At 41.8% G+C, this 20,074-nt stretch overlaps 1 protein-coding gene across 2 annotated transcripts in view; it reads right to left on the reverse strand.

Annotated features, from left to right (window-relative positions):
• The window catches only part of LOC140623045 (C2 calcium-dependent domain-containing protein 4A-like), a 66,276-nt gene that overhangs the window by 18,647 nt on the left and 27,555 nt on the right, over positions 1 to 20,074 (reverse strand). The window contains exons 3-6 of one of the 2 annotated variants that reach the window (XR_012022723.1): positions 13,340 to 13,421; positions 12,028 to 12,925; positions 4,921 to 6,331; positions 4,423 to 4,696 (exon numbers count right to left, since the gene is read on the reverse strand). The gene's annotated coding sequence lies outside the window, so the exon portion shown is untranslated. Of the gene's footprint in view, positions 1 to 4,422; positions 4,697 to 4,920; positions 6,332 to 12,027; positions 12,926 to 13,339; positions 13,422 to 19,938; positions 20,026 to 20,074 lie in introns of those variants that run through there. The other variant, XM_072808967.1, reaches the window with a different exon arrangement.

Raw genomic sequence — 20,074 nt, forward strand, 5'->3', positions numbered from 1 at the left:
ACCCCCTTTTTTTTCTCCTTTCTTTTTCTTTCTCTTTTTTTTTTCGTTTCTTTTCTTCCCTTTTTTTTCTCTTTCTCTTTTCTTTCCTTCTTTCTTTCCTCTCTTTTTCTCTTATTCCCAATACAACTTGCTTTTGGCCACTCTGCACTGAGCAAAATGACTAGAAGGAAAACCTCACCTCAAAAGAAAGAATCAGAAACAGTCCTCTCTCCCACAGAGTTACAAAATCTGGATTACAATTCAATGTCAGAAAGCCAATTCAGAAGCACTATTATACAGCTACTGGTGGCTCTAGAAAAAAGTATAAAGGACTCAAGAGACTTCATGACTGCAGAATTTAGAGCTAATCAGGCAGAAATTAAAAATCAATTGAATGAGATGCAATCCAAACTAGAAGTCCTAACGACGAGGGTTAACGAGGTGGAAGAACGAGTGAGTGACCTAGAAGACAAGTTGATAGCAAAGAGGGAAACTGAGGAAAAAAGAGACAAACAATTAAAAGACCATGAGGATAGATTAAGGGAAATAAACGACAGCCTGAGAAAGAAAAACCTACGTTTAATTGGGGTTCCCGAGGGCGCCGAAAGGGACAGAGGGCCAGAATATGTATTTGAACAAATTCTAGCTGAAAACTTTCCTAACCTGGGAAGGGAAACAGGCATTCAGATCCAGGAAATAGAGAGATCCCCCCCCTAAAATCAATAAAAACCGTTCAACACCTCAACATTTAATAGTGAAGCTTGCAAATTCCAAAGATAAAGAGAAGATCCTTAAAGCAGCAAGAGACAAGAAATCCCTGACTTTTATGGGGAGGAGTATTAGGGTAACAGCAGACCTCTCCACAGAGACCTGGCAGGCCAGAAAGGGCTGGCAGGATATATTCAGGGTCCTAAATGAGAAGAACATGCAACCAAGAATACTTTATCCAGCAAGGCTCTCATTCAAAATGGAAGGAGAGATAAAGAGCTTCCAAGACAGGCAGCAACTAAAAGAATATGTGACCTCCAAACCAGCTCTGCAAGAAATTTTAAGGGGGACTCTTAAAATTCCCCTTTAAGAAGAAGTTCAGTGGAACAGTCTGCAAAAACAAGGACTGAATAGATATCATGATGACACTAAACTCATATCTCTCAATAGTAACTCTGAATGTGAACGGGCTTAATGACCCCATCAAAAGGCGCAGGGTTTCAGACTGGATAAAAAAGCAGGACCCATCTATTTGCTGTCTACAAGAGACTCATTTTAGACAGAAGGACACCTACAGCCTGAAAATAAAAGGTTGGAGAACAATTTACCATTCGAATGGTCCTCAAAAGAAAGCAGGGGTAGCCATCCTTATATCAGATAAACTAAAATTTACCCCGAAGACTGTAGTGAGAGATGAAGAGGGACACTATATCATACTTCAAGGATCTATTCAACAAGAGGACTTAACAATCCTCGATATATATGCCCCGAATGTGGGAGCTGCCAAATATATCAATCAATTATTAACCAAAGTGAAGAAATACTTAGATAATAATACACTTCTACTTGGTGACTTCAATCTAGCTCTTTCTATACTCGATAGGTCTTCTAAGCACAACATCTCCAAAGAAACGAGAGCTTTAAATGATACACTGGACCAGATGGATTTCACAGATATCTACAGAACTTTACATCCAAACTCAACTGAATACACATTCTTCTCAAGCGCACATGGAACTTTCTCCAGAATAGACCACATATTGGGTCACAAATCGGGTCTGAACCGATACCAAAAGATTGGGATTGTCCCCTGCATATTCTCAGACCATAATGCCTTGAAATTAGAACTAAATCACAACAAGAAGTTTGGAAGGACCTCAAACATGTGGAGGTTAAGGACCATCCTGCTAAAAGATAAAAGGGTCAACCAGGAAATTAAGGAAGAATTAAAATGATTCATGGAAACTAATGAGAATGAAGATACAACCGTTCAAAATCTTTGGGATGCAGCAAAAGCAGTCCTAAGGGGGAAATACATCGCAATACAAGCATCCATTCAAAAACTGGAAAGAACTCAAATACAAAAGCTAACCTTACACATAAAGGAGCTAGAGAAAAAACAGCAAATAGATCCTACACCCAAGAGAAGAAGGGAGTTAATAAAGATTCGAGCAGAACTCAACGAAATCGAGACCAGAAGAACTGTGGAACAGATCAACAAAACCAGGAGTTGGTTCTTTGAAAGAATTAACAAGATAGATAAACCATTAGCCAGCCTTATTAAAAAGAAGAGAGAGAAGACTCAAATTAATAAAATCATGAATGAGAAAGGAGAGATCACTACCAACACCAAGGAAATACAAACGATTTTAAAAACATATTATGAACAGCTATACGCCAATAAATTAGGCAATCTGGAAGAAATGGACGCATTCCTGGAAAGCCACAAACTACCAAAACTGGAACAGGAAGAAATAGAAAACCTGAACAGGCCAATAACCAGGGAGGAAATTGAAGCAGTCATCAAAAACCTCCCAAGACACAAGAGTCCAGGGCCAGATGGCTTCCCAGGGGAATTTTATCAAACGTTTAAAGAAGAAACCATACCTATTCTCCTAAAGCTGTTTGGAAAGATAGAAAGAGATGGAGTACTTCCAAATTCGTTCTATGAGGCCAGCATCACCTTAATTCCAAAACCAGACAAAGACCCCACCAAAAAGGAGAATTACAGACCAATATCCCTGATGAACATGGATGCAAAAATTCTCAACAAGATACTGGCCAATAGGATCCAACAGTACATTAAAAAAATTATTCACCATGACCAAGTAGGATTTATCCCTGGGACACAAGGCTGGTTCAACACCCGTAAAACAATCAATGTGATTCATCATATCAGCAAGAGAAAAACCAAGAACCATATGATCCTCTCATTGGATGCAGAGAAAGCATTTGACAAAATACAGCATCCATTCCTGATCAAAACTCTTCAGAGTGTAGGGATAGAGGGAACATTCCTCGACATCTTAAAAGCCATCTATGAAAAGCCCACAGCAAATATCATTCTCAATGGGGAAGCACTGGGAGCCTTTCCCCTAAGATCAGGAACAAGACAGGGATGTCCACTCTCACCACTGCTGTTCAACATCAGCAATCAGACAACAAAAAGACATTAAAGGCATTCAAATTGGCCAAGAAGAAGTCAAACTCTCCCTCTTCGCCGATGACATGATACTCTACATAGAAAACCCAAAAGTCTCCACCCCAAGATTGCTAGAACTCATACAGCAATTCGGTAGCGTGGCAGGATACAAAATCAATGCCCAGAAGTCAGTGGCATTTCTATACACTAACAATGAGACTGAAGAAAGAGAAATTAAGGAGTCAATCCCATTTACAATTGCACCCAAAAGCATAAGATACCTAGGAAGGATGGGAGGGAATCTGAAAAAATTCTAATTGTGAGAAAGTGATAGAACTCTGGCTGATAGCCCTCTCAGTTTTTTATCTTTCTGAAATATTAGCATAGTCTTCAGGTTAAAATAATTTTGATAAAAAATATTTTTTATAAAATAGTGCTTTTGATAAAAGCATATTATTTACAACTGGGGACCCTCAAAACTTCTGATGCTGATTTCTTAAGCTGTTCTACTAGGCATCATTCCCCCTACTGCTACCCTAATTCATAAAGTTTTTACTGGGATTCCTGGTCTTTTTTATATCTCCATATCTCCCCCTGGTGTCACATTAAACATTTTTTTCTCATTCATAACCCGGCTCTTTCAGAACTATCTTTAATTTTATTAATAGACCTCTTCTTTCCCTCTCTTTAACATTTTGACAAATTGTGATTAAGTGCCAAAGCCCCTCTTAAATCACACACTCCCCACTTTGATACAGGTCCACGCTGTTAACACTGGCACAGCTACGTGAACAGAATTCTTTGAAATCTTTTTAGTTTAAAATATCCCATAAAGGTCCTATTTGTAAAATACTATAAAGAGGTGGAATCATGACAGGATTAGCAAGATAATTAGAAAAAAATCAATAACACCCAATAGCAACAGAAATCTTGTTTTTCTGGGCAAGCAGAAATATGCTTAGTTAAGACATGTGGTTCAGGAAGACTGTTATCAAGGCCTGGAAAGCCTTTTCTTTTAAAACACGTGTCTATTAATATCCAGTGGAAATGTAAATATCTTATCAGGAGATTGGGTTCTGCTCACAGTCTATCAAATATTTCATTGATGTCTTTCTTTACCTTTTAAAACTTGGCCGTAGAGGCCCCTACTATTACTTGACACAAAAGAGAAAAAAACATGTAAAATAGATTAAAAATATCTATTTTTAGATCTCCATGCACAACCACCTCTTCAAATCCATATCTTCCCATTGCTGGGAAAATCAATAATTATTTCTCTTAAAATGGTTTTAGCTCTTGAACTTAAGAAATACCTTTAATTACTTTATTTCAACTCATCTTCACAGCACGTTGAGAGCGTCATTATTGTCCAATTTCACAGATCAGTGGACTGAGGCTCAGAGAGAGAAACAGCTTCCGAATGAAGAGATCAAGCCCCCTTTGCACGTTGCCACACCGGGGGTTCATAGGTATTAGGGCAACAATACGGAGGCTACAAACAGAGGATTGATGTAGGTGTACATCTCGACTATATCTTCACCTTCTGAGGACAGTGAATCACGGTCTTGTCAGAATTTTGGGTTCTCTCTGGAGAGAGAGAGAGAGAGAGAGAATGCCTTTCAAAGGCTTGCCTTTGAATCAAGCCTTCCCACCTGACCAAAGCTATCAACCCACAGCGGATGTTTACTGAGCACCAATGAAAAGGTGAGTGGTGCACCTGATGCAAAGAAGTATGCAAATGGTCCCTGCTGGCCAGTCTGGTTGGAGTGATAGGACCCAGAGGTATGTGACACTCTTGTCACACAACTTACATTGCTAGTCAAGGCAGCACATTCCGGGATTCCGGGATTAGCCTGTTTCCTGGTACAGATTCCGGGATTAGCCTGTTTCCTGGCCAAGGCTGCAGGACCTGCACTTCCAGCATCACCCTTGCTTCCAGTTTCCAGGTCCTATCTTGACCCGATGCAAAAAGATTTAATCTGACCAGCCACATAATGTGGTGTTCAGTATCAAGCCTTCTTAGCATCTAGATTAGCTCTAGGTCTGATAGCTGGGATACTGCTGGTGTCAGCCAGTCCCCTTTCGGAACGCCCTAATTCTGGCTCTGGTCTCATTTCTTGTAGATTTCCTATTCCACTCAGAGGCCTAGAAGGCCCCGTCCCCAGCCTTCTAGTCAGGCCACCCACTGGTCCTCCTGACCTCCTGAGTATCCCCCCAACCCAGATTCCCTACAGCTGAGTGGTGCATCCTATGGTGCTCTTGTGGAAAAGCAAAGGGCAACAAAATTATAGGGTGCAGCAGCCATTGAAAGTCAAGGGTCTCATGTCACCCATGTGAGCATCATGACCCCACTGCAGCAGCTGCATGTCATTGCCCTCTAAGTCATAATACCCCAATGAAAACAAAGGCAGACAATGGTTCGTGTAACTCAAGCCTGGATTTCCATTCAGCCACCTGCTTCTCTGGAAACCGCCAACTCAGACCAAAGTTCAACCTGGTTATAATTCCGGCAAGCAGCTGCATCTCTGATAAATAATTAGTTACCAAATTAACTGTGACCTTGGCACCTACCAGGCAAACCACTTCACCAGGTTTTTAGACAGCACTTGTTTTCCAATCTTGTTTTCTTACGCTATTTTTGAAATCACGTGGTTTTAAGCACTTGGCTGTAGGTATCATACAAGCTTTTGGTCTGGCCAGATTCCTGCATAAAGTATGTATACATGCATGTTCGGTTCAAGGTAGTTCAGTAGTTCCATATTTCAACAAGGTGAATTCAGAGTTTCAGCTCCAAGCTTTTCCACCTTTCTCTACCTTTCATCCCTCTTTCCAATGGGGAGGTATCTGTACCCAAGAGCCATTGTCAGGGGTTACTGGCTCTGCTGAGCAGTGGCTTGGTGGTTCTTTTCTGGTCCTTATCTTTATGAACTGGCCACACTATGACGGTCACCCTCACTGTGGGTCCTGCTAACTGGGCCCCTTCACTCTACTTTTTCCTGGCTCTGATGCCAGGCCTTTCTCAGTGGACCACCTGACTCCCAATCACGTCGGATCCCCTCTTCAGGTGCCATGTGGAAATGATGTGATGCTTTCTTGTGCTTCCCAGGGCAGCTCACACACACACTTGCCCTGAGTCCACAGACTGGTACCCCTCCGTCAGCAGGCCCCAAGATAAGGATTCATCTATTTACATTTAGTATGATTACCAACATTGTTAGAGATCTGAAAACAAGCAAAAAGGATGTTGATCATATAAATGAGTATTTACCCAAAAAACACTAATTCAAAGGGATACATGCACCCCTGTTTTATTGCAGCATTATTTATAATAGCCAAACTAGGGAAGCAGCCAAGTGTCCATGGAGAGGATGGATAAAGAGGTTATGGTATACACGGTGGAATATTATTCAGCCATAAAAGAGAATGAAATTTCGCCATTTGCAACAACATGGATAGAACTAGAGAGTATAATGCCAAGTGAAAGAAGTAAGAGAAAGATAAATACCATAGGATTTGACTCATATGTAGAATTTAAGAAAACAAATGACTAAAGGGGGTGGGGAAGGAAAAGAGAGACAAACTAAGAAATAGACTCTTAACTACAGAGAACTGATGGTTACCAGAAGAGAGGTGGGTGGAGGGATGAGTGAAATAGGAGATGAGGATTCAAAAGTACACGTGTTGTGATGGAAAAAACTAAAAAACAAAGATAAAAGAAGGATATACAGATACATAGATATAGACGGGCACATGTTTGCTTCCTTAAACAATTTACCACGAATAGTCTGACATTTACACATTTATTCACAAGGAAATCTTTTTTGAGTGCCTACTATGTGCCAAGCACAGCTGAACCCTTGAACAACACGGTTTTGAAGTGTTGATAGGTCCACTTATATGCAAACTTTTTTTGATAAATAGAATACTGTAAATGTATTTTCTCTTCCTTATGATTCTCTTAATAACATCTCCTTTTCTCTGGTTTGCTTCATTAAAAGAATACAGTACATAATATAAATAACATACAGCATCTGTGTTAATCTAGACTATGTTATTGGTAAGGCTTCCAGCCAAATGTAGGTTAATAGTTAAATTTTTAAAGAGTCAAAAATTGTATGCAGATTTTCAACTGTGTTGGGGTCAGCACACTTAACCGACATGTTGTTAAAGGGTCAACTGTACTAGTCTAGGTACCGGGGATACAGGGATAAGCAAGATGAGACATGAATCCTGATCTCATGAAAATTAGATTCTAATGTGTCAAGTCAGACAATAAACAGGGTCTCATTTCACAATGAAAACTGAGCTTATTTTGATTCTTACGTCTGAACACTCCATGAAATACTAAACTTCCCCTAAACAGGACTTGCCTGAAAGCTCTGTAAATTCTGAGTAGTTCTCACGATGCAAGAGGTACAAATTCCCCAGATTGTGCTGTGGGTTATTTATCAGGGTATTAAGTAGTACAGAAATGACCTCTTTGAAGACAACATAAATAGTTATTCATTACTGAATGCTTACGATGTGCCAGGCACCATGCCAGGCTCTCTGTATGAATCATGGCTAATTCTGAGCACAATCCTAAATTAGGTGGACTTGTTGTGTGATTAGTAACCCCACTTTGTAAGTGAAAAAACTGAGCCTGATATCATTTAAGTAAATTATCTGAGGTCACACAGACATTAAGTAGATGAGCCTTAATGGGACTCAGATGGTCTAGCATTACTCTCTTTACAAAGAGTTGGGAAATCCGTAACAGGAAAGGCAAAATTATAAGTAGGAATTCTTAGAGTGTTCAACTCAAACTTTGCCTTTACATTCAAGAGTATATAGATGTAAGCTGGAGGAATTAGGGAAAAGACTGGCCTGGGGATAGAAGTAGAAATAGAGTTAAAGCTTGTTTGTTAAAGTTTGTTTAAGCTACAGTTGTTTTTTTTTTTAAGGTTTTACTTATTTATTCATGAGAGGCAGAGACACAGGCAGAGGGAGAAGCAGGCTCCACGCAAGGGAGCCCGACATGGGACTCCGGGATCACACCCTGAGCCAAAGGCAGACGCTTAACCATTGAGCCACCCAGGTGTTCCTAAGCTACAGTTTGTTAAAGCTAAAGTTTGTGGAAACACCGACAGTTGAAGACCAAACAGAAATAAGACATCTCAGGAAGCATAATATAGGAAGGTGTGTAAAAATAGAATCCATTTTAGGGACATTCAGTTCCCATATAAACTTCTGGGAGATCTCGAGGAGGGATCTCGAGGAGACAGGGAAGCAGACCCAGTGCAACCATTGTGTGGGCATAGATCCTATCCTAGAAACTTCCCTCCAGCCCTCTCCTCATGTTGTCTCCCCTTGTTCCTCATGCCCTCTCTAGATGCCAGTAAGCCAGTCTTCCAGCAGGATGGCAACCTCTTCCCTTGCATCTTCAGTCTTGGCCCTGGACCCAGTGTCTCAGGTACAGGCAGGTTACTCCGGGGCCATTCCATCAGTCCAGGCCTCCCCAGGCCCTGAGCAGACCCAGACCTCTGGTTAACCTCTAGGAAAATCAAATTCTCTGCCTGCACCATCTTCCCTCATCGTGCCCTTGAGAGGTACAGGAGAAAAGCACCCTGTCAATGGAGTTAGACTCGATTAGGGGAGTCTCAGGTGCTATGTTCCCACTTGGGGAGCCAGGAGAGAGAAAGCAGATGCTAAGAGCTGCCCATCAGCCCTGCCCTTGAGGGGATCCTTGAAAGTCAGGTCCAGTCAGGTCTAGCAGCCTTTCATCTCTGCATCTGTGTCTTGTGGACACCTTCCACTTTGTCTTGCCTTGCAGACACATCTTCTCTTCCACAAGATTTAAGTTCCTTGAAGGCACCACAGAGTCAGTGCTCCATAAACCTCCTCTACCTTGCATAAACATTCTCTCATTAGAGGAGGAACCCAGCCGTGGCCTGTTCTTACAGGAAAACACAGCCCAGTCTAAGCCCCTCAGTGGTAAGCTCGGAGCATCACATAACTTCCTCTCCTCCCTCCCCCCACCCTCTCCTCTTTTTCTCACCTGATCCTTTCCCTTTCCGGCTTTCTGTTCATTGGAACAGAAATCACTGTGACCATGACCGCATTATGGTGAATGGAAACACAAAGAACAGAACTGATTAAGCTGTTTGGTGTTTCCTGTCACGTAATCTACCCGGACCCAGGATCACATCAGCTGTTCCATTCACAGCTCTTAAAGTGTTTTATCCTCTGCTTCTGCCTGTTTGACCCATTATTTTTATTTGTCCCTTTTCAAAGAATGTATCTACTTTTTTTTTTTTTTAAGATTTTATTTATTCATGAGAGACAAAGAGAGAGGCAGAGACACAGGCAGAGGGAGAAGCAGGCTCGCTGCTGGGAGCAGGATGCAGGACTCAATCCCAGGACCGGGATCACGCCCTGCGCCAAAGGCAGACCCTCAACCGCTGAGCCACCCAGGCGTCCCTACTTTTTTAAGTGTGCTTAGGAAACTCTCTCCAGGAAAAGTTTCTGGAAGGTGGGCATAGACTTGATTCCTGGTGTGCTTACAGCACTAATACCTCAGGGTAAACTGCATAAAGACATTCTTTCTAATACATGATTTGTGCAGGATTTATACTTTCAGGCTAGTGCTAGAGATAAAAAAAAAAAAAAAGTGAGACAGGTGGAGTTTGTCTTCAAAGCCTCTCTCCTTCACCATCTCCATGTCCCTCACCTCCCAGGCCATCCCTCCCTGCCTGCAGCCTGCACCCCAGCCCTCCAGACTGGAGTCTTCCACAGAGAAGATCTAGTGTGAAGAGTTTGACCTCTTATGCTAACTTGCCTGGGTTCAAACCCATGGGAATGAAATATTCTTAAATTTAAAGCATCCAGGGGATCCCTGGGTGGCTCAGCAGTTTAGCGCCTGCCTTTGGCCCAGGGCGCAATCCTGGAGTCCCGGGATCGAGTCCCACATCGGGCTCCTGGCATGGAGCCTGCTTCTCCCTCTACCTGTGTCTCTGCCTCTCTCTCTCTCTATCATAAATAAATAAATCTTTTAAAAAAAATTTAAAGCATCCAGGACGATGCTTTGCACTCACAATGAGTTGAGAAATAATAATACTTCTAAAAACTGCAGCACCCGCCAACAGCCAGATCAAACCTCCAGAAGCAGCACCAATAATGGACCATTTTAGCAGAGTCCAGGTCTTCCAACCGGAATCACACTTTCTTCTCCTTCCTATTCTCATCCTCACGCCAGTTACAGCTGGGCCGTGCATGAGAGCAAGCAGGTCCAGGGCTCCTTCATTCTGCTGCTCAGCCCTGCCCTGTCCATTCCCCTGTCTACATGCACCCCCACTGCTTGGCCAGTGCTCCCAGCTCACGGGCCCCCTCGCCTTCCTTTGCTCCCCCGCGGCTCTGGGTGGGAACCACAGCCACCAGCTTGGCCCACTGAGAAGTCCTTCCTAAGCCGGGCCTTCACGCAAGGCCTCCACACAGGCCTCCTACCTGGCAGCAGGGAGGAAGGTGCGCTCCAAGGCTGACCCTCTGAAGCCAACGCTGGTTCTGTGCAGAGTCTGAGAGCCTGGGCCTCTGCCCTCCTCGTCCTAGAGGACTTCACTTGTAGAGGCAAGAGCTTTGGCCTTCATCACGTACGACAGGGTCCAAGCCTTCCTACCTGAGAGGCCAGCGAGCAACGAGACTCCCCCATCACGGAGTCCTCTCCCCTTGTGGAGGGGTGCAGCCCAGGGCGCCAACCGGGGCAGGTGGGCTCTTGTCTCTAAAACTGTCCCTCACCTGGCTCAGCGGTTTTCTCCAGCAACTACCCGCCTTCTCCCAGCCTCCTGCTGACCTGCTGGTGCCAACAGGGGGGGGGGCCCCACAGAGCTTCTCTCCTCACATTTCATCCTCCCAAAGACAGGAACATTCGATCGCAGGAGTGAGACCTGCAGTCTCCGGCACCATTGATCACTCCAAGGACAGGGACCTACCTGACAGGTGTGCAGAATTCGCCTCAGCATCTCTGCAGCGGGCCAGGGTCAGGCAGGGCAGACCCCGAGTTACCCGAGTCAGGGGCTGGGGCTGTGGGATCAACATCTTGAAAACGTCAGACACTGAAACAGAAGTCCACCTCGGGCAAAGTCAGCCGGAAGAGCTGGCCATTGAGACTTCCAGCTAGGAATGAGGCCCTGCGCTGGTTTGGGGTGCCCAGGTGTTTTCACCTCAGTCCCAGTGGAATGGGAGCAACTGGACCAGGTGCTTGGTGTGTCTGCATCGAGACTAGGAATAGGCTAGCACTTTACTACCCATTAACTGACTTAATCCCCACGAGAACTCTCCAAAGTAGAGGATGCTACATCTGTTTCAAAATGAGAAAACCGGGCAGCCCGGGTGGCTCAGCGGTTTAGCACCGCCTTCCGCCCAGGGCATGATCTTGGAGACCCACGATCGAGTCCCACGTTGGGCTCCCTGCGTGGAGCCTGCTTCTGCATCTGCCTGTGTCTCTGCCCCTCTCTCTCCCTGTGTCTCTCATGAATAAATAAATTAATAAAATCTTAAAAAAAGGAAAATGAGAAAACCCGGGCACAGAGGGGAAAAAGTAAATCTCTGAGTCACCATACCTAAGTGCTAGAAGAAAGACAATCAAATTCCAAAATCCCTGCTCTTAAGGACTACCCTGCACGATCTGTATTTTTTTTAAAAGATTTTATTTATTTATCCATGAGAGACACAGAGAGAGAACGAGAGAGAGAGGCAGAGACACCATATGTGTTGGTCATCTACATCACCCTCATTTCTATTATGAACGTCCACAAATCCACATCTCCAAGTTGGCCTGCCTCTCACCCTTTCTCTCACCTGTTTCCCTGCATGAGGGCAGGCCCCTGACAGCCCCCAGTCCTCCCAGCTGCCCCACCATAGTTCCCAGGCTATTATACACGGACCTGCATCTCCTTTCATCTTTAGAATAACTGCAACATAGAGCTGAGGCTTACGCAGATGAAGTACTTTGGCCAAGGAAAATTTTTTTTAGGTTCTAAGACAGATCTCTGTAAAATCAAATGGAGTGTTTTTAGTTCTGTAAACCACAAACTCGACTTTAAATAGAAGGACAAACATTATATGGTCTCATTCATTTGGGGAATATAAATAATAGTGAAAGGGAATAGAGGGGAAGGGAGAAGAAATGTGTGGGAAATATCAGAAAGGGAGACAGAACATGAAGACTCCTAACTCTGGGAAACGAACTAGGGGTGGTGGAAGGGGAGGAGGGCAGGGGGTGTGGGTGACTGGGTGGCGGGCACTGAGGGGTCACTTGACGGGATGAGCACTGGGTATTATTCTGTATGTTGGCAAATTGAACACCAATAAAAAATAAATTTATTATTAAAATAAAAATAAAAATAAAATACATTGTGAATAAAGAAAAAAATGAGGGGCACCTGGATGGTTCAGTGGGTTAAGTGCCTTTCGCTCAGGTCATGATCTTGGAGTCCTGGGATGGAGCCCCACATCAGGCTCCCTGCTGGGTGGAGAGTCTGCTTCTCTCTCAACCCCTCCCCACTGCTTGTGCTCTCTCTTTCTCTCATAAATTTAAAAATAAATAAATAAATAAATAAATAAATAAATAAATAAATAAATAAATAAATAAAATCTTTTTTAAAATTTTAAAAGTTTTGGGGTAAGCTGGCTACAGTCACAGTTAGCTCTTATCTTGTTTCTGAATGCAAGTGATGTCACTGGAACACTGATTCTTCATTTATCGCTATGCTCTTCTTCATGTTGGCTTTATCCTTGGGTTCTATGATTGGCAAGGTCGTTCCTGAGAGCTCCAGACCTGTCCTGTCAGGAGCAAATTCAGCAGAAAATACTTTGTCTCCGTCTCAAAAATTTAAAAGCAACTCCCAAGTCTGAATCTCAGTGGGCCAAATTAGGTGGCATTTGTATCTGATACTAATTAATCACTGTGACCGAATGTATGAAATACTCTTATTGGCCAGGCTTGTCTTAGACCCACCCCTGAAACTTGATATGGAATCAACACTGTCTGAAACATAAGGACTGAGCGAATGGGAAGAGTGATTCCACATAAGAAATCAGACACACAGAACAATGAGTACCAGGTGATGACAACCAATAAATACCATTACTGATTTGAATAAAGATTCAGAGAGTCAGTTGAAAGAGAATGGTCAGAAACCAATTGTCAGACAAGGTACAGGTACAAGGATTCAACCATTTACTGTATTTACTCACCTCAAAAAGGGCCAGCATTTACGTAGAGTATTGCTCATTCTCAGTGAAATCATCTGTTCTGATCTCAAATTCTTCGATTTCTCTATTAAGGACCAAATTAATTTCTTTCAGTTAATAAATAGGTTTATCTTCCAAATAAGATACTTGGTCTCCTTAACAACTAAAAGCCTAGAATATTTGTCTTCAGAATGTGTTACATGCAAGATAATCCATTGCGGTGTGGAAAAAAGATATCAATACATTTGTTTATATTTTTATCTTAAAAGCAAGAAATTAAGTTTTCTCAATATTAACAATGAGCACTGTCACAGTGCCCTTTGTTGGTCCAGATGGTAAAAGATTCTCAGGAAAAAGGAGGGTTCCTCAGCCCTTTGCTTTCAGCATAGTATGTCAACGGCACTTGCTGGTGCTTGGTTTCATTGATTGACATTTTATATTATTAAATTTTGACAAAGATAACCACCACAAAATGGATAGTGAATTTTGAAATATTTATGCAAAGAAATGTCAGATCAGTAAAATGCTATATTGTAAACATGATCAAGAGTAAGAACATAGTCAATCTGATACTTTTCATATTCGTGGTCTGAGTTCTTTGTAGACCACCGGACGTGATTAAAAACACTAAAAAATTTAATGAACTGACAAGAAGTTGGCCAGTGAGCGAAGAAGTAACTGCCTTCCTAGAGAAGAAACTCCTGCTGGAGAGAAAACATTTTGAAAATAATGTTTTTATTCTTAAGTGATTTTTTTTTAAAAGACTTTACCAGTTCATGAGAAACACAGAATGAGAGAGAGAGAGGCAGAGACACAGGCAGAAGAAGCAGGCTCCCTGCAGGGAGCCCAATGCTGGACTTAATCCCAGGACCCCAGGATCACCGCCTAAGCCAAAGGTAGACACTCAACCACTGAGCCACCCAGGTGTCCTTGAATCCGAATTTTTAAATTGCTGTATCACAAAAGGTTAAATCACATTTAAAAAAAAAAATAACATCTATTTCTATTGCTTTCCTTCTCTTTCTCTCTCTCTCTCTCTCTCTCTCTCATTAAATTAAACAAGAAAGCCACTAGACTGCAGTGACTCTAATGTCCTGGTGGCCTACATAAACAAGCCCAAATCTAAGCCTCAAGGCTATAAAACCGAAACATAAAGACAAGCAATCACAAACAGCCAACTAGGCTTGACACTATAGCCAGTCAAATAATGTCCTTTCTTTGTTTCTGCACCTTCTCCATAGAAGTCATCCCTCTTGCTTCTGGTTGCTTCCAATTTGGTGCTGTCCGATTGGAATGGATTTTTGCTCAAATAAACTCCTAAAATTCATAAAATGCCTCAGCTTCTCTTTTAATATTTTCTCTCTTCTTTCTATCTGTCCCTGGCCCTTCTTTCCTAGATCCATTTATAGGAGAGCAGGAAATACAACCCTCAGGGGATGTGGGAGAAGATGAAGATTGGGAGAGACTCTCTTTCTCTCTCTCACCACCTGAGGGGGCTTAATGTGGACAAGTGGGTGACTGGGAGTCCAAAGTTGGATGCTGGGTATCATTGTCATACTTCTCCAAGAGCCAAGTGTGACTTACAGCCCTTTCAAATGCTAAGGCCGCAGCAGAGGGATTACAGCTCTAGCAAAGCTTCACAAACTCCACGTTTTTCTAGTATGTTTTCTTCAAGACCAGTCTTTTCCAATCAGAATAAAACTCCTTATGTGATCACCTGTACTCCCCAGCTGTCAGTTCTTGTGTATAAATTTTTATGTCAAATACTTAAATTGATTAATCCTTTCTTTTAGGCATTTAGCAAGCTTGATGTCTTGTTACTAATATCTTAGTTTTAATTTATGCTCACAATGAATAATTCTAACAGTACAAATCTGTTCAGGATAACATAGAGACATAGTCATCGCACAGAAAGCAGATACTCTCTTCATGGCAGAGGAATAGCAGGGAAGGACATTCAGGAGGGTAAGGCTGGAGGACCTGGGTTTGGTATAGACTACAGTGCATCTTAAATCTTAATACTAACAATTTTGAGTATGGTATAGATGTGGGAGGATTTTGTTTATGGTGAAAGCAGAGTATTAAGAAATTAAATTAGATGATGGTTCAGTTTAAATTCTTTCTTCTCCCTCCTCCTCCTCCTCCTCCTCCTCCTCCTCCTCCTTCTTCTTCTTCTTCTTAAGATAGATGTGCAGGGTCACCTGGGTGGCTCAGTTGGTCAAGTGTCTGCCTTCAACTCAAGTCATGAGCTGAAGGGTCCTGGGATTGAGTCCCAGGGTCCTGGGATTGAGTCCCACATTGTGCTCCCTGCTCAGCAGGGAGCCTGCTTCTCCTTCTCCCTCTCTGTCTGCCACTCCCTCTGCTTGTGCTCTCTCTGTCAAATAAATAAATAAAATCTTTTTTAAAAAAAATGTGCAAATATAGATAGGAGAGTGTGTGTGTGTGTACATTTTAGAGCTTAGAAGCAATGACACCCCAGTAGCCATAGATGTACTTAGCACTCAGATCTTGGTTTCTAAGTACCATCAATCAATATAAGAAATCAAAAATGCCTTGAGAAATTGATTCCAGGATTGGGGTATCAGAAGTGTAAGATGAACCTGGAATAAATTTTAGATCCAGAAAATAAGTGTTTTATGAAGATATAACAAGGACACAAGAGCCGGCTTGAAGCAGCTCCCACAGGTCAAATGTGGAACCAAAATAAATAATTGCAATGGGTTATAACCCATAGAATAAATTTAAAAACGCATGAGTCCATACAGATATAAATAAATAAATAAATAAATAAATAAATAAATAAATAAATAAATAAGCAAAGTTAAAATTTCAACTAACAAATATTTTTTTAAAAAGATGAAATTCTAAAATTACCATTTGGCAATCTCTGTAGTAATAAATGTTTCAGTCAAGAATCACTGATGAATGCTTAAATCTGGGAAGTAAAAGGACGATGAGAGATAGGCTATTTACAGAGTCTCACAATATCTCTCATGAGAGATTTATTAAATATGAAGAGGAAAATAATAATCTTTACAGTAAAGAAGTCTGGTTAATGTCACTAGTAATAAGACAAATTGATATAGCGTGCCTCTGATATGGTGCATTGAGAAGATGTATAGCTTCTGTGCCATTTCTGCCCGAACAGCATAGCCTACATCTGATCACAAGGGAGTATCAGACAAATAAACTTAAGACCTTATAGAAAATGTCAAGATCATGAAAGCCTGAGATTAAAGAAGATTGAAGAGACATGCCAATTGAATGCAACTTGTGATCCAGGAAGAAAATCCTGGATTTTCTTCTTAAAGATACACCCAAACATTATTGGCTAATTAGAAAAATTTGAATAGTGTCTGTACATTGTCTGATACTATTGAATCAACATTAATTCCCTGATTTTTATAAGGGAAGAGCTTTATTTTTAGGAAATACACAAATATTTGAGGATAAAAGGGCACATGTCAGCAACTCATTCCCAAATATTTCAGGAAAAGAAGATGATAGATAGATAGATGATAGATAGATAGATGATAGATAGATAGAATGATAATAAAATAAATATTTAGAGAATATGGTTGAGAGACTTATGGGAATTCTTTGTACTGCTTTGGCAACTGTTCTATATCCCTTCCATTATTTAAAACTCTTTAAAAATGTGATAATGGTGAAGAGAGCAGTATGGAGCAGATTGAGCAAAGGAGGACGATATGGTGGCTCTGGTCTAGGTGACCAGGAGGAGAAATAAATGAAGCTCCAGAGCACCACTTGGACAATTTAGACAAATCAGGCACCATCTCCTGGTGCTAGGGACAAGGAGACACTGGTTCTTTTTAAAATCAGGAACTGTTGCCAATCTGGAAAATAAACACTGTTCTTTTTGCCAAAGAAAATAAAACATGGATTTTCCATGTTAGGATAAATACCAGTGTCTGGTCACATAAGGATATCTTATCAAAGCCTTGCTATTCAAAGGATGAAAAACCCCTGGTAGTAATGTTTGGATGTTAGCACACATCAGCTGAGCTGTTGTTCCTCCTTCTGGAACATGACAGATGGAGCCTGAAATACACAACCAGTGGAATGGAAAGATGTAATTCTTTGTGTTTGTGTCAATTAGTGCAGTCACCCAGCTATGTTCCCAGTAGACTGCCCTTTGTACAGCCTTAAGACTGAACCCGTGGATGTGTACAAGGCCATCCCGCAAAATTATACTCATTTGCATGAACGAAAGAGGGGATGTTCAAATGATATCTAAAGAGTGCCTACCCCTGTTAATATGAATCTCGCTATAACTAAATGCAATTATCTTTTAACCCTGGTCATCTTCACACCCAATATTTTCGAAAGGACAAACAAAACTGATACAAAGAAGTTAAGCATTTGCCCCAAGATCATACAACTACCTAGTTGCAGAGCCTAGATTTGAAGCTAGCTCTTTTTGGCGTCAAACTTTCTGCTCTTTCTAGTACTGCAGCCAGCCCTTCCTTCCTTCCTTCCTTCCTTCCTTCCTTCCTTCCTTCCTTCCTTCCTTCCTTTCCTTCCTTCCTTCCTTCCTTCCTTCCTTCCTTCCTTCCTTCCTTCCTTCCTTCCTTCCTTCCTTCCTTCCTTCCTTTCCTTCCTTCCTTCCTTCCTTCCTTCCCTTTTTTTTTTTCTTTAAAGATGTATTTATTTATTTGAGATGGGGGAAGGGGCAGATGGAGAGTGAAAGAGAAATTTAAACAGGCTTCACCCTTGGCACCCAGTTGGAGCAGCGCTTGATCCCATGACCCTGAGATCAGGATCCCAGCTGTTCCTGGCCAATATCCTAACAGTACGAGTATGACCTTCCTCAGGATGGAATGATGCTATGGATGGGAGAATAGAGATTGGAACAAGGTATGGATCAGAAACATGAATTCTTGATCACTGCTTCTACCCACATATGTTCTGGATCCTCTCTTATTTTCCAGAGACTCTGTTCCTACAGTTTTATTTCTGGTTTTCTTTCTTGTCACTATCAACATCTCCTTCTATTTGGGATATTTCAAACATGTGTTGGATTCTTTCATATTAAAAGAAAATAAATCTTTGATTCTATATTTTCTTCTACCTATAGCCCCTCCCCCTTTTCTAAAACTTCCCAGGTATATTTTCTCACCTTCCATTCACAGTTTCACCCCTTCCAGTCCAGCTCCTGTTATGACTACTCTCATAGGACTGTTATCAACTTCACTTCTGACCTTCATTCATCTTGCCAGTGCCAGTGAGCATTTCTCGGTTCTCATTTTTCTTTACTTCCTTGCAGGATTTCAGTGGGGTGGACATCGCCTGCTTGGAATACTTTCTTAGCTTCCATGACTCCACAGTCCCCTGGTCTTTCCCTGTCTCGTTGGCTGCTGCTTCTCTTTCTCCTACACTGACGTTCCTCCTGTATTGAATTTCTAAATGTTGACTTGTTTCAAGGCCTGGTCCTAGGTCCTCTACTTTTCTATGTTTATTCCATCTCTTTCTATATTTATTCAACATTCAATCAATTGTATTGAGAATCTACCAGATGCCAGACTCTGCTCTATGCCCTGAAAATAAAGCAATGAATCAACAAAGTTCCTGCGTTAGAAAGCATACTTTTTGGTGGAGGAGAAGTAAACAAACAACACAAAATAAGGGTATAATATAATGCCAGGTAGTGATAAGTGCTATGAGGAATAAAGCAGTAACAGCAACAGTGATGTTTTTAAAGATAGGATGGGCAGGGGAGGATACTCTAAGGAGGAGACATTTATACCTAAGAAAAATGGAATGTGTGAGAGAGAAGCTAAGGATGATTCCAGGTTCTTGGCTTGCAAAAAAGGAAGAATGACATTGCCATTTATTGAAATAAGGAAGACCAGGGGGAAAGGAGATTTGAGAGGAGAAAAATCAAGAATTCTGGTTTGATGCATTAGGGGGGTCATTTGGACACATTAAGTAGTTATTTGTATAGATTAAGTTTCTCTTGGGTATGATTCCTTCCTCCAGTCTTAGGGAGACCTTCCCTGCCCACTCTCTCTCTCTGAGAGAATCCCATCTGCCACTTGTCTCTTACCCTCTGTAGTTTATTGTGTTCATGATGGTCACCACAATCTGTAATAACCAAACTTGGCTATTGTTTGGCTACCCCCATTAAAACTAAGTCCTGCGAGAATAGTAATCTTGTCCATCTTTTTCATAGCTGCATCCCCTGGGCTTAGTACTATGCCTGTCACAGAGACAGGGTTCAACAAATCATTGTTGAATGAGGAATGAATGAATGAATGAATGAATGAATAAGATGAGGGAACCAAAGGGAGGTCAGTCCTCTGGAGAAGTCAGGGCAATTTGGTTCTTACCTGAGCTTAGCCAGTCCCTAGCTATTCGACTTTAGGCATGTCACCACCACTGCGCTATTTTCTCAATTTCAGAAGTCATTTGATTAAATGATTTCTAAGGGATCATTTTTCCACTTTGCAATCATGTAAAATCCAGGGTTTTTTGTTGGCTTATTCTGACCAAATTCATAGCTAGAACCTCATTTTGGTATCAGTGCTGGTGGGCTTTTTGATGCAGAATGAGCACAAACTATTGCTTATAGGGATGTTTACCACAGGAATCCTGAAGGGTTCTATATTCCCACTCCTGGCTCCCATAAATCTTCCATATCAGGTAGCTATCCATACTGCTAGGCTCCACTCCAGGACCAGGGAGAAACAATTGGAAAGAAAAAAAAAAATAAGTACA

The sequence above is a fragment of the Canis lupus genome, chromosome 32 (genome assembly GCF_048164855.1).
Source record: "Canis lupus baileyi chromosome 32, mCanLup2.hap1, whole genome shotgun sequence".
Lineage (NCBI taxonomy): Eukaryota > Metazoa > Chordata > Mammalia > Carnivora > Canidae > Canis > Canis lupus.